At 39.3% G+C, this 20,038-nt stretch overlaps 1 pseudogene; it reads left to right on the top strand.

The window, feature by feature from the left end:
- Positions 1–5,160: 5,160 nt before the first annotated feature.
- LOC102293289 lies at positions 5,161–20,032 on the top strand (annotated as a pseudogene).
- The last annotated feature ends 6 nt before the right edge of the window (positions 20,033–20,038 follow it).

Here is a 20,038-nt window from a genome sequence, read left to right as displayed (position 1 = left end):
AGAAAATATTACGCGTTTCTTATTGAGGTGAAAAGGAACAGTTTGTCCCGTAATTCAGCTACAATGAAAAAGGCACAAAGCTGGAGTTATTCTGTGTCTTTGCTGCACAGCTGCCTCTTCTTCTCTCATTCTCTCCCCTCCCTCTCCCGTTTCTACTTCAATCATGAAACTGATCAATGATCAGCTGATCGCTTTTCTCTCTTGTTTGTTTATCGCTCACTTTGCGCCAGAAAGAGGAAACCAGCGGATGTCGCGCTAAACAACAGCAGCACGTTTAAGCTTGATCAGCTGTTGTTAGAATTTATTTAATATTAATTTCTAGTATCAGCTGATGTTTGCTGGAGCCACAGCTGTAAACCTGCTGGTCATGATATGGTTTGGTTATCTGGTGAGAGGGAAACATGAAGATGAAACCAGGAGATGTCCTTACTGAATCATCAGAGCTGAACAGGTGATGGAGAAACAGGTTTACCTTTTAGGTGACATGAATGAGTTGAAGGGAAGTTATGAACTGTTTCTGAGAGACAAATAACACCAGGATCCTTTTTTAGGTAGCTGACAGCTGGTAACTGTGCAGGGGCGGATCTAGCAAAGTGTTGCCAGGGGGCCAGGTAGGGCATTAACAGGGAGAGGGGGGCACAAAGAAATACTTTTCTTTCTTATTCTCATTTAAAATGTCTCGCTTTTAAAAAATAATTATCTGAATCTTACAACAAACGATTGATAGATTGATGCATATATACCATCAGAACAGTGTACATCACTGTCACAACAGTGTTTATTTTCATTCAAAGGCTTTATGATTTTTCCTATAATGGTGGGCCGGTCTCTAGTCAAAATGCCCAGGACGATTTTTTTGTCCCAGTCCAGCCCTGTATGCAGCTCATCTGCAGTCTGGTGTTACCTACATCTTCCTATTCAGAAGGCAGAATTTCTGAGTTCTGAGTACAATCGAAAGCACCACGACTGCAGTTTTTGTGTTGGATGTAAAAGGCGCACATGACGCTGTGACGTAGGCTAGAATCATGGCAGCAGTCAATGACGGTCCAGGCGTGGGATTTCTCTCGTGGAAATATGCACATTATCTTTTCCTTTCTATTGGTAGGTGGCACAGTGCACTTGTGGCAAGTAAGCAAGCTAGAAGACTGGCAAAGTTATGGAAGCAACACATTAACAAGAGAATTCTGAGTAAAACCAAAGTTACTTTCCCTAGTAACTAGTTACTTTGAAAGTAACGAGTAACTTGAAGTAACTGAGTTACTTTTGAGAGAACTAGTAATGTAACTAAGTTACTATTTTAAAGTAACTTACCCAACACTAGTCATAGCTCGCGGCAAAGTTCGAACCACTTCATGAACCAGTCACGTGGTACAGCCGGGCAGCGAGGCTTCGGACGTCATCATTTTCAGCTCCTCCCATAAATGAAGCAAGCCTCGATACGCGCATCGCGGAAACGCCCCCTCCATTACTCGACACAAGCTTCGAAGCCTCGATACAGAACGTCACATCACTAGCGATTATTTCTGCACAATGTATTAAGTCTAGCTTTACAAATCATTTATTTTTCCCTTTCAAAAATCTTTCTGTGCACAAATGTCTAAAACTACACATAACATCTCACTCACACACTCACAAAACTACGTACTTTGGACTTTGCCTGATCTGATCATGCCACATGCTGAATTTCACACTGCCAGCTTAATACAGATCCGCAAATGTAAGCTTTGTTCATGTCCCAGTTTAAAACTGGGATATCTGGGCTTCCTTTGTATTTCCGTCTATATGTTTGTTTATTCTGTTTTTTGTTGTTTTTTTTAAATAAAGAAGACAACTCATCACCCCTCTACTAGAAAACATATTTATCAATTATAAGTACTACACATAAGCTTGCTGAGAAAAGTCAATGAGTGCAGGGGGAACAACATGGTTGTACATCATTCTGGGCCATCCTCTGGTGTGACTATATGCTAACTAATCTCTATATTTTACCTTAATGATCAATACTGAACACTTCAACTGTTCTGTTAAATCTATGTTTTCTAGTAGAGAGGTGACAAGCTGTTCTGTTTAAAAACAAAGAAAAACAAACAAAACAAAACGCAGGAATACAGAGCAAGGAGAGATGTCTCAGTTTTAGACAGGAACTTTAATGTAGCTTATCTTTGTAGATCTGTGCACAACTAGCAGCTGAAACTTGTCTCCAAACCCCACTTGGGCATGCGCCTGTGCAGATCATGTGATTGGTGTGCATGCATTTAAGGTTTAAAAGAGAGCGATGTTACATGCACTTTTAAATAAAATGGTTTTACATGTAGTCAGATTTATCCTTGTTTGTGTTTGTATTGAAGCAGACATTTGTAAGTCGTCAAGAAATAAACAGAAGTCAGAGGATTTTCGTTAACGCAGGAGAAATTATCTCCATGAAGAGAAACAGACTCGGCCATTGCAAAGTGGAACAAATTCTCTTCTTAAATAAATATGAAAAAGGGTTACCTTGAATGCATCATGTTTTTAATTTGCCAGTTCATGAGCATTTTTACTTTCCAGTTCACAATCAATTCTACCCCCAGGTCAAAAATATGTATAAGAAAATTGGTCTAATATAATATCATTTATAAACATACCTGTCCAGTTGTCCAGCGACATAAGTACATGGATGCAGGACCTCACAGCAGAAGCATACTACATAATCTGTTGTACACATATATATATTTATTATGTATTTTTCACTTATTGTATTTACCAAGATCAAAAAGTCACAAGTAAAGAAAGGCCAGACTATGGTGCATGTTTAAACAAGGAAAGTTTATTGATCAAAATTATTTATTAAACAAATAAAAAGTTTTTCAACCAAAAAGATAGATGTTCAAAGCAACACAACTGTGGCCCAATATCAAACAGAATTGTGAACCCCACTCTGTAGAGTGGACAATCATAATGAAGCAGTTCGTTTTATTTTGTAGATTTAAGCTGTTCTTCATAATTTTGGCCTCCAGATGTCACCAGAGAGGACTGTTTAAATGTTTCAAGTAACGAACCCTTTTTCAATATAGGCTTCAATGCTTCAGAAAGCTTCATTTGGCCATCAGCAGGAGGCAAAGATAAACTCAAAAACACTCAGCTGTATTGCTGGAAGCAAGGAAATGCAGGAAACTAAATTAAACTGGCCAATAAGCAAACAGAACACACAGTGAGGGATGGAGGAGATGACAACACTGAACAAAGGAACACACAGGGCTTAAATACACAGAGGGATAAAGAGGGAACGAGACACAGGCGGAGAACACAGCTGGGAGTAATCAAACATGACGAGACCAAGGGGAAGCAAAACTGAAAACATTAACATGGGACCCAGACTGTCAAAGTAAAACAGGAAACATAACAGCAGACCTGACACTGAGACAGAGACAGGGAAGGTATATAAACAAAACCTAATACTGGAAATTAGGAGATACTAAAGAACTTAGGGAGCTAGAAATACAGAAACAAATGGTAAATGGCCAGTACACAGAACATAAACATACACAATTTTTCTTACATATTCACATTAAGGACAATGGTTACTATAAACAGAGTACTATACAGTTATTAAATTAAATAAAAACAACTACAGATAAGAGGCAAACCAGGTTGCAGTGCGAATCGGTTGATTATATAGCGCTTTACTTAGTCCCTATGGACCCCAAAGTGCTTTACACTACATTTCCATTCACCTATTCCAATCAGAGACATGATCAAATAACCAAATGGTCATCAGAAATCTACAAAGAACATGAAGCATATAACAGCAACAAAATCCTTTATCTGGTTGTCATGGTCCTGGGTCATTTGACCCTGTGTTTTGTGTTCCTGTATTTTCATGTCATTTTGTATTATGGTTTATGTTCAGGCTCATTTATAGTCTGCCTCTCTAGTTTATTTTCTGTTCCTCAGTTTAGTTAGTTCTGTGTGTTAGTTTAGTTTTGTTCTTGTTTCCAGCAATAAAGCTGTTTTCAGTTTACTTTTCGCCTGCCTGACGAGTCTGTGTTTGGGTCCAATCCTGCTTGCTCAAAACACAGTTCATGACCAGTGTTGGACAAGTTACTTTGAAAAAGCAATTAATTATAGTTACTAGTTATCTTCAAAAAAGTAACTGAGTTAGTAACTGAGTTAGAAGATTCTAAAAGTAATTAATTACTTGAAAAGTAACTATTGCGTTACTTTAAAAAAAAAAAAGTTTAACCCTCTGGGGTCCAGGGTATAAGTGGCCATTTTTAACTACTTTTGATTTTACTACATTTCATTTCATTTTAAAAACTATTTACTTTGGTATCATTCTTTTCAGGACAACTTCACGTGTCGGAATTTACAGTTATGTTTTTCATTTTGACATACTGTATTAACATAATTAATTTAAAATTAGACAAAAAACATAAACTTTGAGTAGAAAAAGTTATATTTTTTACTGTAACAACCACAAACATGTTTAGTAGCTAGCGGGTACTAGCTAAACTCTCAATCCTGCTGTTAGGTTAAGGAAAAACAGTATGTATATCTGTTGTATTGAAACGTTTCCATGTGTTATTTTTATTTACCACTGCTGTTAATTAACAATGAAGAGACTATATTGATTCTGCTGCTTCAAAGGAGTAGCGTGGACTAGATCTATGGACTTTATTAATCTTGATTTCATGATTGTTGATAGCTACATTGCCATGTAATGAAAACCCTTTTGAATTTGATTAGTTGTACAACATTAGAAATAGAACTTGCTTGCTTTCTTTTTTCTTTCTCAGCAGGTGATCCAGGTGATTGATATATGCATTTTTTTTTCCTCTGCCCGTTTTGTTGGTTTTTGTCTTTTGCCCTTCTCCCCCGTCCCTCTTCTCAGCTGTTTCTCTTTCCCTCTTTCTTTCTCCCCTTCTTTCCCCCAGTCAAGTCTGTCCCGTATTCAGTAAGTGAAAATAAAATAAACAATAAAAGGTGAATCAAATGGACCATTACGGCAAGGCTGGGATGGTCAGTTTGGTAAAGTAAAATCCGTTGGGTATCTTTCTTTGCCTTTAGACAACAATTCTGATGGCAAAAGAGCCAAACGGGACAGGCCAAAAAAAAAAAAAAGAAAAAAAAAAAAAAAAAAAAAAAAAACAAAGAAAAACAGAAAATGCAACATTAGAAATTGAAACAGATTTTGTTCATGCTTTACACCTTCAACAGAAGTGTTATTAGTTAAGTGTAAACAATGTTCATTTGAAGTAATTCTGACCTCACTCTTAGGTCAGGTTTTTTTGGGAGCTGAGACTCCACGGAGAACTTTAGATTACTGACTTTGTGGAAATCCGTAGAAGAGGAATGATCTTCCATTGCAATGGATGGTGAGCCACAGCCCATATGGAACTGAATCTTGAAGTCTGGTTGCCTGGATTGTAACAGGACGAACTGTGTAAACCATACATCGATCGTGGACTGAACTCACACCAATAAACCGCCAGATCACCAAACAGGCCTGAACTGGATTCTATTGACACTTTAAAAGATCCGGGTCTGACATTATTTTCTTTTCTTTTCTTTTCTTTTCTTTTTTAACAATAATAACCAGAATTGTGTGTGCGCGCACACAGTTTGGGTTATTATTGTTAAATTCAATACAGAGCACAAATTCAAATAAAATTGAATCATTGCTTCATCATTTGTGGTTGTGTTTTCATTGTGGTTACCCATCCTCTAGGCTCCTGCCGTTCCTGAAGTCTTCTGATTTGCCCATTGTTTATATATTTTGTTACATGCTGGTTACAGTGTAAAAGTGGCCAGCCAGCCAGGAGCCTTGAATTAATCGGTAAAGATAGTGAAGCGTATTTTGTGTAAGGGTTTTTTTGGTAAAACCCTTTGTCTCACTAAAAGATGGAGTTTGTTGAAAAATTAGGTATTAAGGTCCCAAATGCTGTCATAGTGCATGGGGTAACAGGATCAGAAAAGGATGAAGAGATTTTTGACTTCTTAAAGCAGTATGGCTCTATTAGTAGGGTCCTCACCATTGATGATCAAGTATCTGAATTCAACAAAGATCAGATAGTGGAGTATAACTCGGGAGTAGCAGTACAAGCATTAGGACCCTTGTTGCCTTATGTCCACCCCTCAGCTGCAAATCCCAGTCAGATTTTTAGATCATGTTCAACAATTCTGCTTTTCCTGTCTCAGAGAGTTCAGACTGCAGAGACATAAAGCTGACAATTATTTCCAAATGAGTTATATTTAATCTGATGGAATATTTTTTCTTTCTTTTTTTTATTTTTTTTATAGTATTTATTAGGATGCAGAAACAGAGAGCAGACCACTCTAGCTGTGTGTCCATGAAAAGTGAGAAGTCTATGGATAAACCTGTTGTGTTTAAAGATGAACAACATCCTGATGTACGGTAAGCATTAAATATATATAAAAAGTTTACCTTGATTAGAGCAGGGATATAAAACAAAATGTTGAGTAAGCAGGATAAGTAGTGTGGCGGCCAGAGATGGGCAGTAACGCGTTATTTGTAACGCGTTTCTGTAATCTGATTACTTTTTTCAAGTAACGAGTAAAGTAAGGGATTACTATTAGATTACCGTTACTTTTCCGTAGGAACGCTGCGTTACTGCATTACTAATTTTTTTTTGTGAGAATGTCTCATGACAGTGAGGTAAGCGAGTGCGTCAACAGCTGTGTGCAGATCAACAATGGATAATATATCGAGTGCGGGAGAGAGTGTGAGCGTGCAGCGTTTAAAGCGTGGAAGTACTGACCTTACTTTAACTCATTCACTGCCAGCCATTGGCAGTGAATGAGTTAAACCCATTGACTCATTCACTGCAATTGACGGCTATAGACGTCAATGGCAGTGAATGAGTTAAGTTTGATTCCAAAAAAAGTGACAAAAACATGCGTGGGAAGAAAACTTATTTTTACAGCGAAAAAAACCCCTAAACTTCCAAGCAAGCACCGAGTAGCTACGACATAATGGGAAACTCACAGAGAAACTCGCGGATTCTTCAACTGACCGCTGTGGCACACCTGCACCGGGGCAAACCTCTGCCTACCCCACTCCTGCTTTACAGGTGGAAATAGAGCAACAGGACCGCTAGTCTTTGACTTTATTTATTTTCTGCTTTGTTTTACGTACATCTGTTTGAAAGCGTGAGTGTAAACACAAAAAATATTTTATTTTATGTGCTGAAATGTGCAGAAAATAGGTTTAAATGTTAAACTAATTTCTTCCAGTCAGAGAATGTTGCATATAATTAAATTTTTGCTTGATGCATAAAGTTAAAACATTAAAACTAATAAAACAAGTTTTAAAAAGAGACTTTTCCATTTGATTACATTTTGTATGATGGATTATGTAGAAAAAGTAGAATTGGGCTGAAAGATCTATCGCTTTATCACCTATTCAGGTTGTAAATCGTGTTTTTAAAAAGTAACTAAGTAATTAATTACTTTTGAAAATAAGTAATCAGTAAAGTAACAGGATTACTTTTTGGGGGAAGTAATCAGTAATTAGTTACTGTGTTATCAATGGCATACGTGGTGACTCTAGCTCCAGCTGCCTTCAGATCATTAGCATTCTCCTCCTGAGTAGTTTTGAGCTCATCCACCACCTTTCTCCTAATCATCCTCACCCAATGAGGCAAGATCTTGAATGGAGCTCCAGACTAACGGGGACTGATGGGAGGATTCTGGGTCACCTGATCTAGGACTAACTCTATGCTTTATCAAAATTGAACGTTTTCATCCTATTCTTAAAAGTAGTCAGGGTGTCTGTCAGCTCCCAAACTGGCAGCTGGTTCCACAGAAGAAGGGCCTGAAAGGTGACGACTGCCTCCTATCGTTCCTATAAATACTGTACGGAACCATATGTACTGTAAGACGGCAGTACATGTGGTCACTTTGGCGTGACATGTCACCCCAAAGTGTGGGTTTTTTTGGCGGGGTGACGTGCTACTGTGAGCTCTTTAAGATAAGATGGGGCCTGATTATTCAAGGCCTTGTTTGTAAGGAGTAGAATTTTAAATTTGATTATAGATTTAAAAGGATGTGACTGAAAAGAAGCTAATATGCGAGATGTGTTCTCAAGGCCAAGTTTTTTGCATCTACATTTTGCTCTTCCCGTCATTTGGAGTGAAGTAGCAAGTGCAGAAAGGATTTTTGGTTTTCAGTCACACATCACCAACTGTTAGTGTCCCCTCCTTTATAGCCTGGTTGTAGCTGATAGTGTTTTCCCCTCAAGTGAGGAAACAAGTATTTTGTGTCCACCTTTAACGGGAAAAGTTTTCTTGCATATTTTGAAAAAATATTGCTTTGTTGTAAATCTGACCTCTTGTAGTTCCCTACTAGGTCGTCATTGGAGACTAGCATGAGGCATGCCTAAATATTTATACCAATATTATCACAGTTAATATGATATTTCATCTCTAAACAGCTACCTAACATGTCTAACCTTATGATCCATCATGGTGTGGAACCTTTTCAGTAGGCTTCTGATGGCTGTACTCTGCATAATGCTCTGCAGATCAATACTCTGGATGCGGCAAAGCCTCTATGCCCTTGCACACTGCAAGCTCTACTTTCTTCTGATAATGATCCAGCAGCTCCTTATATTTCCTGTACATAGCTCTGTTATGTTTTGTTCTTCCTTTGAAGGGTAAACGGCAGTAGCTTTGCACATCCTCATGTCTAGAGAACTTAAACATTATGTTTTTTTCCATAGCCTTCTGCAGAAGGGCTCAAATGTTTCCTGGGGTCTGTCTGCTTCGCAGGATCATAAACAGTTAAACTTCATATTTAGGGTGGGTATATATCGAGATGTACTTTTCAGCTCTTAAAATTGTGCATATTTCTCTGTTTAGACTTGCAGGTTTTTAGACTCTGCACTCAGTGTCTTTCATTTCCAGGTGCTCAAGTCAGAAATCTTTACTTTCATTGGGAAAGAGTTAAAGAAGATCCAAAGGGTTCTGAGCTCAGATTGTCCAGAAGACTTGGAAAATCAGTTAGAGGATGGGGATTTGTTGGAGGATGAGGATAAGGATGAGAGGCGGAGCACCAGAGATGCAGTTGTGAAGATCACAATGTACTTTCTGGTGAGAATGAAGCAGGAGCGGTTGGCTGACTGTCTACAGAATAGTAAGCAGATTTCTCTAAAGATTTAAGTTACTGGATACAGTGAATATTTATTAATCTGTCAGCAGATAGACCAACTTGTGTTCAAACACTCATTCTTTAGTAGACTGAAACGTTAGACTATTTACAGAATAATTTATTAATAAATCTTATTTGGGATTTTTTTTTTTTTCCAGAATTTTTGGCTGCGGTTTGTCAGCGTAAACTTAAATCTAAGCTGAAAAAGAAATTCCAGTGTGTATTTGAAGGGATTGCTAAAGCAGGAAACTCAACCTTTCTGAATCAGATCTACACAGAGCTCTACATTACGGAGGGAGGGACTGCAGAGGTCAATGATGAACATGAGGTCAGACAGATTGATTTGGCCTCCAGGAAACAAGACAGACCTGAAACAACAATCAGACAAGAAGATTTTTTTAAAGCCTCAACTGGAAGAGATAAACCAATCAGAACATTTCTTACAAAGGGAGTTGCTGGCATTGGTAAAACAGTATTAACACAGAAGTTCACTCTGGATTGGGCAGAAGAGAAAGCCAACCAGGACATCCAGTTCATATTTCCAATCACTTTTAGGGAGATAAATGTGCTGAAAGAGGAACAATTTAGCTTGGTGGAACTTGTTCATCACTTCTTTGCCGAAACCAAAGAAGCAGGAATCTACAGCTTTGAAGATTTCAAGATTGTATTTATCTTTGATGGTCTGGATGAGTGTCGACTTCCTCTGGATTTCCACAACACTGAAATCCTAACTGACCCAAGGCCGCCTCAATGGATGTGCTGCTGGCAAACCTCTTTAGGGGGAACCTCCTACCTAATGCTCACCTCTGGATAACCACACGACCTGCTGCAACCAGTCAGATCCCTCCTAGGTGTGTTGACATAATAACAGAGGTCAGAGGGTTCACTGACACACAGAAGGAGGAGTATTTCAGGAAGAGATTCAGAGATGAGGAACAAGCTAGCAGGATCATCTCTCACATCAAGACATCACGGAGCCTTCACATCATGTGCCATATCCCAGTCTTCTGCTGGATCACTGCTACAGTTCTGGAGGATGCACTAAAACCCAGAGAGGGAGGAGAGCTGCCGAAGACCCTGACTGATATGTACATCTATTTCTTGGTGGTTCAGGCCAAAATGAAGAAGGTCAAGTATGATGAAGGGGATGAAACAGATCCACACTGGAATCCAAAGACTAGGGCAATCATTGAGGCTCTGGGAAAACTGGCATATGAACAGCTGCAGAAAGGCAACTTGATTTTCTATGAATCAGACCTGAGAGAGTGTGGCATTGACATCAGAACAGCTTCAGTTTACTCAGGAGTGTTCACACAGATCTTTAAAGAAGAGAGAGGACTGTACCAAGACAAGGTTTTCTGCTTCATCCATCTGAGCATTCAGGAGTTTCTGGCTGCTCTTCATGTCCATCTGACTTTCTTCAACACTGGAGTCAATCTGCTGCAAGATCAAGTAACAACCTCCAATACGTCTGAAATAAGAGAATGTACAGAGACACACTTTTACCAAAGTGCTGTGAACATGGCCTTACAGAGTCCAAACGGACACCTGGACCTGTTTCTCCGCTTCCTCCTGGGTCTTTCCCTGCAGACCAATCAGACTCTCCTACAAGACCTCCCAACAGAAACAGGATGTAGTTTACAGACCAATCAGGAGGTAGTCCAGTATATCAAGGAGAAGCTCTGTGAGAATCTGTCTGCTGAAAGAATCATCAGTATGTTCCACTGTCTGAATGAACTGAATGATCATTCTCTAGTGGAGGACATCCAACAGTCCCTGAGTTCAGGAAGTCTTTCCACAGATAAATTGTCTCCTGCTCAGTGGTCAGCTCTGGTCTTCATCTTGCTGTCATCAAAAAAAATCTGGATGTGTTCGACCTAAAGAAATACTCTGCATCAGAGGAAGCTCTTTTGAGGCTCCTGCCAGTGGCCAAAGCCTCCATCAAAGTTGTGTAATTTCACAAATATATTTACTGATTCTGATTTCAATCCTTTGTACACCTTACACCTTAACGTTACAGTATATTTCTGTAAACCACTTTTACATTCATTAGTGCATTGAATACATACTCACCTGCTCTGGTCAGCTACTTTCCTAAAGTTCAGACCCAGCTTCACAGTAGGAATCTATACTGTGAAAAATCTCTTTGTGGAATTGGGGGGGAGGGCATCGTCCACACAAACATTTAGCTGAGGATGAATTCAGTTTGATCAGATCCCATTTTCATCTTGTAGCAGCAAGTGATCAACTTCAAGATTAAGATTAAAAATGTGATAAAACTAGTTGGTGCTGTTTGACAAGAGCTGTATTATTGAAGCTTAACATATAAACTTTTTCACATCCAGAATAAATATGAGCCTGCTTCTGAAGTGTTCATAGCTTTTTCTACTATTTTGTAATTTACTTCTATTTACAAACCGTATATTGAATGTTAACAACTTATTCTAAGTGAAATGTATGAAAATTGAATTTAAACTTAACGAAAATATATTTTAAGACCACCGGTTTCCTGTAAATAAATGTAACGACACCAGAATAAATTGAATATGAATTTAGTAATGATGGTAATTAAATGCATAATGAGAAAACATGTAACAAAACAATGTGTAAAAAATAATCTTGTTGATTATTGTCTCGTCAGGATGAATGGCTGTAACTTGACAGAGAGAAGCTGTGAAGCTCTGTCCTCAGTTCTCGCCTCCCAGTCCTCCAGTCTAAGAGACCTGGACCTGGGTGACACCACCCTGCAGGATTCAGGAATGAAGCTTCTGTTTGAGGGACTGAAAAGTCCAAACTGTTTACTGGAAACTCTCAGGTCGGATCAAGTTGTAGTTAATTTTTTTAATGACTTCTTTGAGATCTTTTTAAAAAAAAATTATATCTCTTATGTGCTGAACATAGATATGAAAATATCATGTGTGTTTGTTCCCCAACATTGCTGTTCAGTTAGCCACACCCTACCAAGCTAACAGGACGACAAGACAGACGGCAGCTCTGTCACCAACAAAACTCACTTCTCTTTTTTCAAGAGCGTATATTTTTTCAGAATCACAGGGTGGATGAAGCCCATCCTCACTAACTTTGGAAAAGAGAGTCTAAGGAGCTTGGAAAGAAAAGCGCCTGGACTTCTTTGAGTTGCTTGAAGACGTTTCACCTCTCATCTGAGAAGCTTCTTCAGTTCTAAGGGTCAAATGGCTACAAAGGGTCATCCCCTATGTAGCCGGTGTATCAGAGAAACTCAGGAGAGTTTTCTCCAAGCACGACATCCCAGTGTACTTCAGACCCAGCAACACACTCAGACAAAAACTGGTTCACCCGAAAGACAAAACTCCAAAACACAAACTTAACAACATGGTGTATGCTGTACAGTGCAGCGAGGAATGCCCAGACCTCTACATCGGAGAGACCAAACAGCCACTTCACAAGCGCATGGCACAACATAGAAGAGCCACCTCCACGGGACAAGACTCAGCAGTTCATCTGCATCTAAAGGACAAAGGTCACTCTTTCGAGGATGCCAATGTTCACATTTGGACAGAGAGGACAGATGGGTTGAAAGAGGAGTGAAAGAAGCCATTTACGTCCACTGTGAGTGACCATCTTTGAACAGAGGATGGTGGTTTACGACACCATCTGTCTGCCATCTATAATCCAGTTTTGAGATCTCTTCCCAGACGCCTTAACGCCCACTCACATCCTGGGCCATCTGATTAGGTAGAGGATCATCAGGGGGTCCTTTGTCCCTCTTTGGGGGGAAACTCCCACTGGGTTTAAATCTGGGACTCTCCACCATTTGACCTTAGAACTGAAGAAGCTTCTCGGATGAGAGGTGAAACGTCTTCAAGCAACTTAAAGAAGTCCAGACGCTTTTCTTTCCAAGCTCCTTTGACTACGATGACCTGGATGACTGAGAACCTTCACAGACATTTTGGACAAGAGAGTGTGTACACCCTAAAAATGTCACAAATCTACCACAGGGGTAACACAGGCAAAATGACTATACTGTTATCGATATGTGTTGGATACACTGTGTATGTTAACGCAGGTAAACAGCAAGCCAAACTCAATTTAACTCAAAATAAAATATCCTTTAGCTCTTTGACATTGTGAAATAAATGCACAAAAGAAATAGTTAGTGACAGAAAACATGTATCAAAGTTAGTCTTAGCTGCTAAGTAATGATAAACAGTAGTTTTAACAATCCTCTGATATGCAAATTAGATCGCTAGCATCATTGCTATGTTAATAGACCATGCTCTAAGCAAAATCCGCTTCTGGGATAAGGCTAATTCCTGGCACAAACACATTCACAAAACGATCTCTAAATCAGCTCTTATAAACATATAAAACAACCAGAACATGTAATAAACTTACAGCCATTGCTTTCGATGGTGTATATAAAGATTCAGGCCACAGGAGATGAAGTTTAAACACAGATAGGCAGGTTTTCTGTACAATGCTTTTTCCCAACTGACATACAGTCAAGTTAAAACAGGATCACATAAAAGATAACAGATAGGCAGGTTTTCTGTACAATGCTTTTTCCCAACTGACTGCAGCTTCTGCTTCCCACAATGCATTGCGAACACAGATTACTCCTTCAAAATAAGATACAGAAAAACTAATGCTGACTGTATAGAATATATTTTTAACTAAATTACTCTCTTTTTTAATATAAATTATCCATCCATCCATCCATTCGCGTCCGCTTATCCTGTTCAGGGTCGCGGGGGGCGCTGGAGCCTATCCCAGCTGTCATAGGGCGAGAGGCGGGGTACACCCTGGACAGGTCGCCAGTCTGTCGCAGGGCCAGTTACCACAGTTGAAATATGACATTTTTATCACTAAATTATTATGAACCATTTTTAATCTTATACTTGGGACAGAACAATGATAATAATTCAGGCTCACATCTGCACCTACAGCCAATTTAAATTCACCAGTTATCCAAACATGTCCTATAAAGTTAAGTCATGAATTAATGTTGATTAACCACATTTTTTGCAAGGCTGAGTTTAATTACTGTCTTTGTCACTGCCAGACCTGTTAAATAAAGAATGTCTTCTTTTTGATTATTGTCTCATCAGGCTGAATGGCTGTAACTTGACAGAGAGAAGCTGTGAAGCTCTGTCCTCAGTTTTGACCTCCCAGTGCTCCAGTCTAAGAATGCTGGACCTGAGTAACACCACCCTGGAGGATTTGGGAATGAAGCTTCTGTCTGAGGGGCTGAAAAGTCCAAACTGTTCACTGGAAGCTCTCAGGTCAGGACCTTTTCAACTGATCACAATTAAAAATCTGGATTAACATTTTCAAATAAACTGGTATTGTGTGTTTTTTCCTTTTTTCAATTCAGTTTTGAATCAGCTGTCTTTAGCTAGATTCACTCGTTTTCTATTAACATATTCTACCAGAGCTAACCAGAGAACTTCCAGAGCTTCTTGTCTAATTCTAAACTCTGAGATTATGGAAACTCTTTCAGTTCCTGCACAACTGATTAAATTAGTTTCATTCTAATTATGTTTAGCTTGAATTCAGAATGTTTGCAGGTATGACAAAAAAAATTAATCAGTGGAGTTCAGATATCTGGATGCCCATGGTCACCATGAACATCCATTTGAATCCAGTGAACTGAGAAATGTGAATGCATGTCAATGAATGTCATTAGTCAGAGAGAGTAAAGACTTTGTGACACTTAAGAAACTGAAAGAAAGATACGTGAACTTTCTTTGTGGAACAAAAAACCCAGAGTTTCCAGAGTTGAGGGTTAACACAATGTATTTTAGCTACACCTGATTTCTGTGACAAGACAAGAATTAACAAGAATTGTTAATATGTCTACCTTACCTGGAAAGCACTTTGGTTCAACTGTTGTTTTAAATGTGTCACTTCTTTCAGAATCAGGTCTGGTGAAGTTCGATGGCTGAGACCAGGTCTGAGGAAGCGTAAGTTTTTGGATAACGAACAAAGCTGTATATTTAACCATTATCATCACTCATTCACATCTCTGATATCAGGAGTCATCATCAGAGTGTCAATCAACAGATGCATCAGTAACTGAAGCTGGATTGTCTTTCTTATCTCTATCAGATTCCTGTGAACTCACACTTGACACAAATACAGTGCATGGAAATCTCAAACTGTCTGATAACAACAGAATGGTGACGTATATGTATGAGGATCAGTCATATCCTGATCATCCAGACAGATTTGGCCACTGGCCTCAGCTGCTATGTAGAAATGGTCTGACTGGTCGTTGTTACTGGGAGGTTAAGTGGACAGGAGATGTTCATATATCAGTGAGTTACAAAGGAATTGGAAGAAGAAGAGACACGGACTGTTTGTTTGGAAGGAATGATCAGTCCTGGAGTTTGCGATGCTGTGATGGTTATTCCGTCTGGCACAATGGGAAAGAAACAGTCATTTACTCCTCCTACTCTATCCCTGACAGAGTAGCGGTGTATGTGGACTGTCCAGCTGGCACTCTGTCCTTCTTCAGAGTCTCATCTGGCACTCTTATCCACCTTCACACCTTCAACACCACATTCACTCAACCTCTTTATGCTGGATTTGGGTTTGGGTGGTCTGGTTGGTGCCTCAGTTTCTTTGGTCTGGAATGACGCTTTTGTCAGTTCATTTTGTAAGTGATCATACAGCTAATTCCACATACTTGTGTGTAATTCCACTCTGCATCTAAGCTGTGCTTCTCTCAAGACAAAGAAGGCAAAATGGCGCCTGTGTTTGGCTGTGCTGCTGCCTTTGTCCATGTGTTTGTTTACTTTACATGTTGTGCAAGTGTTTTTGCTACAGAGGTGGAAGTGGGGGAAGAGAGATGGCTTTCTTGTGCTGATTTGTTGGCTTCAGAGAGAAGTAGACCTTCGGGCTACTGCCAGTAATATACACCTAAGACTTGTTGGAGCTGGATTAATCCCCACAACGCCCTGCATTTACCACCCGAATTGTCATCTGAAAGCATGGAAAGCCACGGCTCATCGCAGCAGGAACCCTGATTTGCTGTGCGGTTTACCTCATAGTGCAGACTCTCTTCCAGGCCACCCTACACCTGTCCCGGTGGGTTGCAACGTTAAAATTATGTTAATTAATGCCCGCTCAATTGCCAACAAGTCTTATATCTTAAATAACTTGTTCTGTGCAGAGAAGCTTGATTTTTATGTTTATCTCTGAGACATGGCAGCGTGAGAATGAAGTCTTACATCTTTTAGAGCTATGTCCCGCAGGCTGTTCGTTTCTCTGTGCACCTTGGATATCTGGACGAGGAGGTGGAACAGCGTTAATTTTTAAAAAAAGACATTTTTATGCCAGATGATCTCTTCAAGCTGCTACAACCCTTTTGAGATGATTATGATTAAAAATTGGAAGAGATCAGCCCATGTACGGTATTGTAATTTATCGTCCACCTGGCTCTGCTGTGTCTTTTCTGTCAGACTTGCAATAATTTTTAACTTCGACTATTAAAATGGGCAAGGTCATTGTGACTTCAACTGTAATGCAGAACACTCATCAAATAGTACCACTAAGGAGTTCCTGAGCATCATGGACTTTGAATTTTGTTCAGCATGTATCAGGTTGTACTCATACTGCTGAGCATACTCCGGACTTGATCTTCACTTATGGTGTTTCCCTTGAACACTTGAAGTTAAATGACGTTGTTTTTAGTGAACATAAGTCATTCTCTTTTAATGTATCTGTCAACTCAGAGTCTCTTCCCCAAGGTTTTATTATTGATGACTCGATCATTTCTAAGTTTTCTTGTGTTTTTAATTTTAAAACTTCTTCTGACAATATTGAGCTCCTTATTAACTCTTTTAATGAACACGGTCTTGCCACTGTCAATCAGGTTACTCCTTTCAAAACTCGGCATTGCTCTGTTAGTTCCTGCGCACCCTGGTTAAATAATCAAACTTGTGGTCTTCAACGCCTCTGTGGTGTCCATCATGAACACTTCAAAGAACTTCTTCACTTATATAATGAGTCAGTGAAAGAGGTTAGACACTCTTACTTCAAAAATCTTATTTCTAAACTGCGAAAAATGGTCTCCTTAACTGAATTGGAATAAATTGCTCTTGCATTTGTGTCATCACGTTTAGATTATTGTAATGCCCTGTTTACCAGCTTGGACAAATCATCTCTTTCTTGCCTCCAAGCTATACAAGATGCAGCAGCCAGACTACTAACTCATTCTAGCAAGCGAGCTCACATTACTCCTGTTTTATATTCTTTACACTGGCTCCCAATAGATTTTAGAATTCGTTTTAAAATTCATTTTTTTCACATAAAGAGCACTGAATGGCCAGGTTATTTGGCCATGGTCAGATTATTTATCCAAGCTTCTTACAAAATACACTGCTGCTCATTGTCTCCGCTCACAGACTCAGAGTTTTTTGTTTTTTCCCCGTACACTACTGAAGATGAAAGGGGACAGAGCTTTTCAGTCTGTGGCACCAATGCTGTGTAACCGTGTACAACCACAACTACACTTTGGTTGACTCTGTGGAATCCATTAAAAAGCAGGTATAACTTTTCTGTTTAAACAAATCTTCTGTTGATAAATGCTCTTTTTTTTAAACTTTTTGTATTATTTAGATTGTCTATTTTGTTACTTAACGTTCTGTTTATTTTAACTTTTGTGTGTACAGCGATTTGTGACTGCCTGTATATGAAAAGCGCTTAATTAATAAACTTTACTTACTTACTTACTTACACATGCCAAATTAATGCTGTAAATAAATGCTGTAAATACAGTTTACAGCAGTGTAAATACAATTTAAATATCAGAAGATCAGAGCAGCTTCATGAAAGGCTGAAACTCTTTCTCTAACATTCACTCTCTTCTTAAAGTGTTTCCTCAACACTGTTCTGTACCTGTAGCATTCACCGTTTTATTCTTAGATTTAAAGAGAGACTTTGAAGTACAGTCAATTTGTCTTAATTTTTTGTTCCATTATTCTATCCATTATTTACTCTGCATGTCAGGGTTTTCCCACATACCAAAGAAAACGTTATATAAACCAGTTGTGATACCTGTGACTGTTCTTGGTCATATTTTTTATAGGCACTTTGTAATTTGAGGTCAACACATTTTTTATTTCACCATTATGTTATAAGCACAAAGAGGGTGTTTTTTTTTTGTTTGTTTGTTTTTTAATTGTTATGCCTTGTGAATTATTGCTTGATGTATTGCTATGATTTTTTGTTTCTTAAAGGTCTAGTTTTTATCACACAGAGAGGCTTACTCTCACATTATCGTCATCTGTGAAAAGCCTCTGTGTGCAATTGTTGGTAAAATAAAACCTTTCAATTAATTGTGATTTTTTTTTAAATGTATATATGGAATGATCTGTCACAGTCAGCACCCAGGATGATATTGTATGGTAAAATCATAGGTGTTGAGGGCAGCAAGCCAGTGATGTCTACTGCACTGACCTTAGCAGATGTCAGTGCATATGTTAATGAATTATTGTCAGTCCTGACAATGAAATTGACACCATACAGGTAGTTGTAAAATGTATCACAGATATGTTCTGAGTCCACTGTCCAGCAAAAGGCTCTGATGGTTTGGTTTGTGTCTACATTGTTCTTGGATTTTGGGGTCCTTCCAAGTGGGACTATAACTCTTGGTGAGGACTGACAGTTGACAGATGATGGTGAAGTAGTTTGCTATAAACCTCCGATAATAATTACAAAATCTAGGGAAAAACTTGAAAGCTTTCAAGTGAGTGGGCACTTTTCAGTGTTTCACCACTTCAACCTTTTCTGGAAGGTTGGCTATTCCATTTGTGGTGGCAATGTTATTCACATACTTAACTTGAAGATGACAGAATTGGCATTTGTTAATGGAGACTTTCAACCTAAACTCCTCTAGCCTGTCCAACACCTTAAAGTAGGGGTCTCCAACGAGAATCAAACGAATGGCTTGTTATCAGGTTGGCATGATGATACTTGATAGCATGCTGTGTTTGAGTAGGGCTGCATCTAAAACTGCAGGACTATAGCTCTTAAGGACTGGAGTTGGAGATCAATGCCAAAATAAGAAATGTTGCTCGTGCTCTTTAAGCGTTTTGCCAAAAACAATTATGGTTTCCAGAAGTTGCATGTCCCCAACAGCTATCTCCTTTAAGCCCTTGAACGTTGCAGGCGCTCCACTGATTCCCTGTGGCATACTCTCAAATTGATAGAAAGTAAGACAGCAGACAGTACAGGTCGGCAGCAACACCTCCAGCACAAGAACACTGAATACAGGGGCTCCCCAAGGATGTGTGTTGAGGCCCCTGCTCTTCACTCTGCTGACCCACAACTGCACACCATCAAACAGCTTCAACCTTTTCATCGAGTTTGCAGACGACACAACTGTGATCAGCAACAACATCAGCAACAACGATGAGACCTACTACAGGAGTAAAGTTAACCATCTGGCCGAGTGGTGCAGCAACCTGTCCCTGAATGTGGAGAAGACTAAGGAGATCATCATAGACTTCAGGAGAACTCTCACTGTGCAAACCCCACTAACCATCAATGGTGCTGCTATGGAGAGGGTAAGCAGCACCAAGTTCCTGGGTGTGCACATCTCAGAAGATCTCTGCTGGTTAAAAAACACCATCACTGGTCAGTAAAGCCCAACAGTGACTCTACTTCCTCCACAAACTGAGGGGAGCAAGAGCCTCAACCCCTATTATGAAAACCTTTGTTAAGGTTCAAATATTGAGGAAGGAGAGTACAAACAACCATTGGTCCAGAAGATCTTGGTCAAACAATTGATTTTAATGAATACACGCGTGGGAAGACCACTCTGTACGCAGACAGGGATTGATCTTCGACTTAATCAAAGCATACACAGATTTTTATAGCATCAGGGTTTGAATTAATGACGCCCCTT

Source organism: Haplochromis burtoni, unplaced genomic scaffold (assembly GCF_018398535.1).
Source record: "Haplochromis burtoni strain Fernald_Lab_line unplaced genomic scaffold, NCSU_Asbu1 Contig_902, whole genome shotgun sequence".
Lineage (NCBI taxonomy): Eukaryota > Metazoa > Chordata > Actinopteri > Cichliformes > Cichlidae > Haplochromis > Haplochromis burtoni.
The sequence above is the reverse complement of the archived record's forward strand: the minus strand, read 5'-3'. Positions and strand labels throughout refer to the sequence as shown.